Genomic DNA, 9,523 nt, shown 5'->3' on the forward strand with positions numbered 1-9,523 from the left:
CTGTAGCCCACCAGGCTCCTCTGTCCATGGGGATTCTCCAGGCAAGAAAACTGGAGTGGGTTGCCATGCCCTCCTCCAGGGGATCTTCCCGACACAGGGATGAAACCCAGGTCTCTTATATCTCTGGCATTGGCAGGCGGATTCTTCGCCACTAGTGCCAGCTGGGAAGCCCTGAGTACGTAGGGGACATCACACCAGATAAACTGCTGCCTGGAGCTGCAGGCCACAGATTCCCTCAGAATCACATCCCACCTACACACATCTTCTCGCAGGCTTCAGCCAGATCATGTCTAGTCACAGAGAAATGTTTTCATGAGGCTGAGGCAGCAGCCTTTTTGGATAGTTTCTGTGGCTGCAGACCCTCTGGTTGGGCTTCAGTTCAGTTCAGCCGCTCAGTCGTGTCCGACTCTTTGCGACCCCATGAACTGGTTGGGTTTAGGGGTAAGTTGCTGTTGTTTAGTCCCTAAGTCGTGTCTGACTCTTTTGTGACCCCCATGGATTGTAGTCTGCCAGTCTTTTCTGTCCACGGGATTTTCCAGGCAAGAATACTGGAGTGGGTTGCCATTTCCTCCTCCAGGGGATCTTCCCGACCCAGAGATCGAACCTGCCTCTCCTGCATTGACCGGCGGGTTCTTTACCACTGAGCCACCAGGGGAGCCCTTAGGGGTAAGTACCTGTTGTATAATAAAGGATACATCTAGTCTTTGTCCTGGGATCCTGGCACAGAGCTTCTAAACCCTTAGGAATTCCTGAGGGATAGGAGTGTCTTATTGGTAATGAGCCCTTGGACCACATATCAGTTTATGTTACCAAGGCAACTCATGATGGATATATAGATAGTTTCAGTATGGGGTGGTCAAGCTAGAAGCACCAACCACATGATTAGAGGGTTGGGGCTTAGAGCCGCCATCAGCCAGACTTCCCAACCTCCAGGGCAGGGAGAGGGGAGTGGGCTAGAGATTGGTTTCAACCACCTGGCTGACCAACAATTCAACTGGTCATGATGATGTCACTAAACTCCAATGAAAACTCTGGTCATCAAAGCTTCCTGGTGCGTGAACATATGGATGTGCTAGGACATGGTGTAGCTTGACATACAGGAAGAGTGTTACACAGAAGTTCTGTGTTGGGGACCCTCCCAGACTTCATGCTATGCATCTTTTCATTTGGCTTGTCCTGATCTGTATCCTTCATGATAAAACTTAAACAGAAGTGTAGCATTTTCTTGAGTTCTATGAGCTTCTAGTGAATTACCAGACTTGGGGGTGGGGGTCATTGAGAAGTCCTCAGATTGATAGACAGTTGGACTGATGTATAGGTGACCTATACATCAAAAAGCAAAGGAGAAAAGGAAAGATATTCCCATTTAAATACAGAGTTCCAAAGAATAGCAAGGAGAGATAAGAAAGCCTTCCGCAGTGATCAGTGAAAAGAAATAGAGGAAAACAACAGAATGGGGAAGACTAGAGACCTCTTCAAGAAAATTAGAGATACCAAGGGAACATTTCATGCAAAGATGGGCTCGATAAAAGACAGAAATGGTATGGATCTAACAGAAGCAGAAGATATTAAGAAGAGGTGGCAAGAATACACAGAACTGTACAAAAACGATTTTCACGACCCAGATAATCATGATGGTGTGATCACTTACCTAGAGCCAGACATCCTGGAATGTGAAGTCAAGGTTGCCTTAGAAAGCATCACTACGAACAAAGCTAGTGTAGGTGTTGGAATTCCAGTTGAGCTATTTCAAATCCTGAAAGATGATGCTGTGAAAGTGCTACACTCAATATGCCAGCAAATTTGGAAAACTCAGCAGTAGCCACAGGACTGGAAAAGGTCCATTTTCATTCCAGTCCCAAAGAAAGGCAATGCAAAAGAATGCTCAAACTACCGCACAATTACACTCATCTCACACACTAGTAAAGTAATGCTCAAAATTCTCCAAGCCAGGCTTCAATAGTACGTGAACCATGAACTTCTAGATGTTCAAGCTGGTTTTAGAAAAGGCAGAGGAACCAGAGATCAAATTGCCAACATCCACTGGATCATCAAAAAAGCAAGAGAGTTCCAGAAAAACATCTATTTCTGATTTATTGACTATGCCAAAGCCTTTGACTGTGTGGATCACAATAAACTGTGGAAAATTCTGAAAGAGATGGGAATACCAGACCACCTGACCTGCCTCTTGAGAAATCTGTATGCAGGTCAGGAAGCAACAGTTAGAACTGGACATGGAACAACAGACTGGTTCCAAATAGGAAAAAGAGTATGTCTAGGCTGTATATTGTTGAGAGGGTAACAGGTAGGAAGGCCAGGGGTCTCCAAATGGAGGAAATAGACTGCAAGTGTCAGACATTTTTATGCCTCTTAAGTGGCAGGAGGAAACAAACTAGCATTATTTTTTTCCTTCTCTATACAAATTTATTTTTATTTATTTATTTTTTTTAGGAATGAACTTTTTTTTTTTTAACATTTATTTTTATTCATTTGGCTGCATAGAGTCTTAGTTGTGGCATGTGGGATCTAGTTCCCTGACCAGGGATCGAACTCAGCCCCCTGTATCAGGAGCGCAGAGTCTTAGCCACTGGACCACCAGGGAATTCCCCTCTATACAAATTTAAAAGGAGGTTTCTCTTAAAATACTGTGTTGCCATAATACTGGTTTCACTTGAAGTTAACTATTTTCAAACCTTGAGTTAACCAATGCATTTTTCTTATGGAAATGTTTGTCTTAAGCTATGTTAATGTGCTATGCATTTACCCCAGACTCTGTCTTCAAGTCGATTCTGCCTAATTGCTCAGAACCTACTTGACAAACCAGTATGTTATACTCAGATACTGTTCCCCTAATCTACGTAAATGAAACTATTTGTATGGTAATCTGCCCTTCTACAAGATTGAAGTCAATAGTTTTATGGCCTGGGATGAATCATCCGGTGCCAAGATTATCCTGAAATGCATCTTATGGATGAGGAGCCTGGTGCCATTCTGAGTTTTAAGACATTCCTTTCTTTCATTAACAGACTTCGAGTGACTATATAACATCCAGCTGAAGACTAGCAGGGGGGTACTCTTTCTGCCCCCTTCTGATGCCTATGTCAGAAGCTTTCTCTATCTCCTTTATACTTTAATAAACTTTATTACACAAAAGCTCTGAGGGATCAAGCCTCGTCTCTGGCCCTGGATTGAATTCTTCTCCTCTGGAGGCCAAGAATCTCGGAGTCTTTTTGTTCAGCAACAACCTTTCATTGTCGCCTTGCTTATTTAACTTATATACAGAGTACATCATGAGAAATGCTGGGCTGTATGAAGCACAAGCTGGAATCAAGATTGCCGGGAGAAATATCAATAACCTCAGATATGCAGATGACACCACCCTTATGGCAGAAAGTGAAGAGGAACTAAAAAGCCTCTTGATAAAAGTGAAAGACAAGAGTGAAAAAGTTGGCTTAAAGCTCAACATTCAGAAAACTAAGATCATGGCATCTGGTCCCATCACTTCATGGTAAATAGATGGGGAAACAGTGGAAACAGTGTCAGACTTTATTTTTTTGGGCTCCAAAATCACTGCAGATGGTGATTGCAGCCATGAAATTAAAAGACGCTTACTCCTTGGAAGGAAAGTTATGACCAACCTAGGTAGCATATTGAAAGGCAGAGACATTACTTTGCCAACAAAGGTCTGTCTAGTCAAGGCTATGGTTTTTCCAGTGGTCATGTATGGATGTGAGAGTTGGACTGTGAAGAAAGCTGAGCACCGAAGAATTGATGCTTTTGAACTGCAGTGTTGGAGAAGACTCTTGAGAGTCCCTTGGGCTGCAAGGAGATCCAACCAGTCCATCCTAAAAGAGATCAGTCCTGGGTGTTTATTGGAAGGACTGATGTTGAAGCTGAAACTCCAATACTTTGGCCACCTCATGCAATGGGTTAACTCATTGGAAAAGACCCTGATGCTGGGAGGGATTGGGGGCAGGAGGAGAAGGGGACGACAGAGGATGAGATGGCTGGTTGGCATCACTGACCCAATGGACTTGAGTTTGAGTAAACTCTGGGAGTTGGTGATGGACAGGGAGGCCTGGCGTGCTGTGATTCATGGGGTGGCAAAAAGTCGGACATGACTGAGCGACTGAACTGAACTGAACTGAACTGCTAGGTGGCCTGGGGAATTCTGAAGTAAGGGGTAGTCTTGTTGAGAACCATGCCTTCTAATCTGTGGGGTCTGTGCCACCCAGGGACATGTAGTGGGATTTTGGAGCCTGGTTGTTTAGTGTTGGAATCAAATTGTGGTGTACCAGGTGGGATGGTGACAGAAGGGTTAAAGCTCAGAAAAAGTGGAATTAGCTAGCATGATTCAAATCACTGAAAAATATGGTTTTGGGGGAGAGAGGATAGGAGGGTGGGGAAGAGAAATTTTGATTCCTGAGTGGCTGGGGGGGTCTCTGCCTGTGGTAGGGAGCAGCTGCTGTGGTGATGTAAGTTTCTGGAGGTAGAAGTTCCCAGTGGAATTTAGAGATGATGAATCCAAATTCTGGGGAGTTGGCTCAGTGGATCTGTAAGGAAATGCAAAATAATATGAAAAGACCAAAAGATACAACCCCTTGGTTATTGTTCTATGCAAGAACTAAAAATGAAAAGGCTAAGCTTAGTTTATGGCTGGGAAACCGCAGCCTCTTGTCTTAGGGCCCTCAGTGGAGGATATGCTGGGGATTCAGATGCAGACCCAACTCAGATTATTGCATCTAGTCTCAGAGCAATTTCCAAGGGAAAAAGGTGTGCTGAAATAGCACATGACAAGGAAGGTGAGGCTGATGGCCAAAGGAAGGGGCATAGATGAGGGGTGAGCCACAGGACTTGTGCCATGGAGTGGAAATCCTGGAACAGTTATGAAGAAATGGGGTGAATAAAACAGCTATTGGTGGTCTAAATGAAGATCTTCTGCAGCACTCTTGGAGGGTGACTGAACCAATGAGAGCCCCTGCTGGTTCCCTAAACAAAACTGCTTTATATACTCCAGTTTGGAGGAATTTGGAAAGGTCCAAGCCAAAAATGGCAACAGAAAAAAACCATGTCAGCTGTCACTTGTGGTGAAAGTGAAAGTTGCTCAGTTGTGTCTGATTCTGCAACCCCAAGGACTGTAGCCTGCCAGGCTCCTCTGTCCATGGGATTCTCCAGGCAAGAATACTGGAGTAGGTTGCCATGCCCTTCTCTAGGGAATCTTCCCAACCCAGGGATCAAACCCAGGTCTCCTGCATTGCAGGCGGATTCTTACTGTCTGAACCACCAGGTTAACCTGTGGTGATGGTTCTGTAATTGAATCAAGAGAGTGACAAAAAGGCCAGAGTCTCTTGGTTCAGTCTCCTGCTGGTACCCAAAGCGAAATGCATATGAATATGGACTTCCCTTGCCATCAGTGGTTAGGTCTCAGTGCTCTGACTGCCGGGGTCCCAGTTTTGAACCCTGGTTAGGGAAATAAGATCCTGTAAGCTGTGCAGCAAGGCAAAAAAAAAAAAAAAAAAAAAAAAAAAAAAAGAAAGAGAAAAGAAAAACAAAACAAAACAAAACAGGAATGTTTAACTGTTTAATAGGCTTTATGTGAAGAAGTTGTATCTCCTTCACCTGAGTGTTTTCTGGGCATGGACATCATGTCTAGCTGGGGAACACTTCCCCTGCCTGGTATCGTAAAGCCAAATCCTGTTGGTGAAGTTTGGTAGTCAGGAATGCAAAGGTTGATGGATTAAGATGAAGATTTGGACAAAGTGTAGCTTGTCTGCATGGGCTCTTTATGAAATGTCTATATCTCTTCATCTGAATGTGTGATGGGGATGGATATTGCCTCTCCCTAGAATTATAAAACAGAAGGTGGGTACATCTGTCCTTCTATCAGTACTAATTGGATATGTCAATGGGAATTAATAAGATGGCTTGAGTCATCACAGGTTGTTAATTTCAAACAGTGTAGAACAGTGCTGATGTGAACAATTCTCTGTGGATTGAGTAGCCTTGTATGGGGTGTAGGCTGGGGCTTATGACAAAAGCCCACTTGTGCCACCAGTGATATCTAGTGGGACTTTGCACTAGAGAGTTGCCATCTGAGGGGCAATGACTAGCTTGCTACCGGGCATGAACTGAAACTGCCCTTATGACTGAAGGACTTAGTCTTGATGTATGAAATACCCTTGATGTCTTGGGTAATGTCTGAGAAATGCTCCTATAAAGAGGTCAATGCCCAGAAACGTTCCATAGTAAAATGGAAGTGGTTTACCCAGGATCATGCTACTCAGGGAATTGTAGTTAGCATACTCACGAGCAAGGGGTCAAACTCCTGGAAAGGGGATGTGGCATGAAGGCTGCCATGCCCGGAGAAAGGAGAAATGGGGTTTTGTTGTTTAATGGGTATGAAAAAGTTCTGGAGATCATTGCAGGACAATGTGAACATCCTTAACACTGCTGAGCTGTACCCTTAAAACTTGCGAAGGTGGTACATTTTACCTTGAGAATATTTTATCCCAATGAAAACAACAAAAGATCTGTAGAGACATTTTTCCAAAGAAGATACACTGTTGTTGTTTAGTTGCTAAGTCAGGAATGATTCTTTTGCTACTCCATGGACCATAGCCTGCCAGACTCCTCTGTCCATGGAATCCTCCAGGTAAGGATACTGGAGTGGGTTGCCATTTCCTGCTCTAGCAGACCTTCTCAACACAGGGATCGAATCCAAGTTTCCTGCATTGGCAGGTGGGTTCTTTACCACAGAGCTACCAGGGAAGCCCAAAGAAGATAGACGAAGGGTCAGTTAGTACATGGAAAGGCACCATGTGACTCATCACTGGAGGACTGTAAATCACAGCCACCAGGTCAGCTGTAATAGATGATGGTGGTTAGCAGCAAGGTTGGGGAGGGTTGCGGACACTGGAAAGCTCACAGTGCCGCTGGGGTGTAAAGTGATGCAGCCTCTTTGAATAACAGCTTATAGTTTCTTTAAAAAGTTAACATAGGTTTACCACATGGTCCAGCAATTCCACTTATATGTACACACCTAGGAGAAGTGAAACATGTCCATGGAAAAGCCTGTGCACAAATGTTCATAGCAGCATTATTCGTAAAAGCCAGCCCTTGGAAGCAACCCAAAGGCCCATCAGCTGATGATCAGACCATTAAATGTGGTATTAATATATGTGCACATCAGAATATTATTCAACAGTTAAAAGGATTGCTGTACTGACACATGATAAGACATGTATGAACCTTAAAAACATGCTCAGTGAAGATCACCAGTCAAAGACTATACTGTATGATTTCATTTACAGTAAAATGTTCAGAATTTGACATCTGTAGAGACAGAAATAAAGTGGTTTATTAAGACAGGGATAGGGAAAGGGAATGTGGGGAAATTGAGATGTGATTGCCAATGGATACAAGGTTTCTCTTGGGGGTGACAGAATTCTCTAAAAATTGGGTCTTTGTGAATATACTAAAATCCATGGATCTGTATACTTAAGTGGGTGAATCATATAGTATGTGTATTGTATCTTAATAAGGCTGTTAAAAACAAAACTAAACTAAAAAATAAAAAAAAAATTGTCATTATTTATCTGATTTGCTGGAGGTCTAAGGGGAGAGAAAAAGCCCTCAATTGGCAGCTCATAGCGGAGAGGTAGTGATTGTACAATAATAAGCAGTAAGTAAGCCCAACAGTTGCCCATCATGTTGAGTGAAATAAAGGAAATAGGGTGTGAGGGATAGTGGTTTCCTTAAACAGTTATTCAGGGCGGAGTCCCTGAGAAGAAGAGTTTTTGGCTAATCTGAATGGATAGAAATTGTCAGGCTGGTGGGGGTGTTTTCTGGACTTGAAAGAGTTCCTGCAAAGGCTGGGTGAGACGCCCCATGTGTTCTGCAAACTGGAGTGGAGGTCCTGACAGGGGCTGGGTAGTTTAAGCGCAGATGTCTTCACCTGAGGGCAAGACCCCAAAGACAGAGATTTTATTGGTGTTCTGGGTCACGCCTGACTCATGTCAGATGACTTACTTGAAACCATTTTTTTTTTCGTTGTAGAATTCCTTCATTGATTTTTAAAAATTTGAAGCTTAAAAAAGATTACCGAAAGATTTGCTGGTAAGTTCCCCTTTCATTCTCGTGATTCCGGCGAGGGAGTGAGGAAGGAAGAAGAGGCGAAGCATGAGCCCTCCCACTGCTGGCCTAGGTAGCACCCGAACCCCCTGGCCAGGGATGCTATCGATGCCCACTCGGCCCTCCGGAGAGGGTACCACAGGTGGGGCTGGGGTGTACCTGGTCTCAGCTTTCATACCTTCTTCAGCGGCTGGCTCCTCCTTTCTCCTTTTGGAGGCTGCTGGCTGGAGTGTGTGGAGAAGTCCCAGGTGCCCTTGGAGGATTCCATTCAACTCATGACTTCTTGGTGGTGTGGGGGCATCCCCCAGAAATGAGAAACAGGCAGAGTTCTGTTCTTTGTGGGACTGTGGGCGACTTGGAGCGCCTGGGCTGTGGGAGGCAGGGTGGCCTCTGCTCTATTTCTGAGGCTGCCTAGATGCAGGCGTCTGGGGTTGCGGGCCTCCTCAGGACTGCATCCTGTCATGACCCTGCCAGAGTGTCTCCATGAATGGCTTCCTCTTGACCTGGGCACATGGAAAGAGTTTCAGCAAAGAAGGGTCAACCGTCCCCTCACATAGTAGTGGGCGGGGTTCCAGCTTCCCACCTGAAATGAGTCTGCATTCAGGCTTGTGGCCGAGACCTAATGGGCAGATGCTGAGGTAGGGGCTGCGTGACCCACACTGCATAGTCCAGAGGCAGCTGAGATGTTACTCGGGGGGTGGTGGTGGTGGTGGGCAGGAGGGCGGGAAGGTGGACCAGAGCCTGGGGACCAGGAGCCTGGACCAGGAGAGACAGAGGGAGGTAGGAGAGAAGGATGGATGCAGAGGGGTGTGAGGGAGAGCAAATGGGGACAGAAAGAGGGAAGGATGGGGAAGCGGGGAGGGGAGGAGAGGAGGAGACAGTTGTGCGGAAACATGTTGAAATACATAGACAGCTGCACCCGTAACGGGGCGTGCCTGTCAGGGTCCTCAACAGTGGCTTCCTGTGAAGAGCCCCAGTACTCAGGCTCACCGGGATCCCCGCTCTAGAAGTGAGAGACTGAACTGCATGGATTTCTGAGCAGTTCTTGGCCTTAGGATGGAGAACGGACTCTAAGGTTCTTTCCCTTTGTGCTTACTTCCCCTGTTAATGGCTTTCCCCCACACTTCATGGCTTACTGCAGCTTCAAGGTCTAAGTTAGAGTTTAAGTCAGCCTGAGCACCGTCTCTGTATCAGCACTGTGTTATTTCGGAGGGGAAATGAGACGGTTTTGCCTTTGAAAGCGCAGGGGACCCCACCCCTGCCTGTGTGTGAGGAGAAGGCTGGTTGTACACTCAGTGACGTGGGTCTGAGCTCATACCTGGTGTCCGGGGTGAAGCTGTCATCTCCTGCGTGAGGATGGGGTATGCAGGTGATCTTGGGGGGCACTGTGGGG

The sequence above is a fragment of the Odocoileus virginianus genome, chromosome 31 (genome assembly GCF_023699985.2).
Source record: "Odocoileus virginianus isolate 20LAN1187 ecotype Illinois chromosome 31, Ovbor_1.2, whole genome shotgun sequence".
Taxonomy (NCBI): Eukaryota; Metazoa; Chordata; class Mammalia; order Artiodactyla; family Cervidae; genus Odocoileus; species Odocoileus virginianus.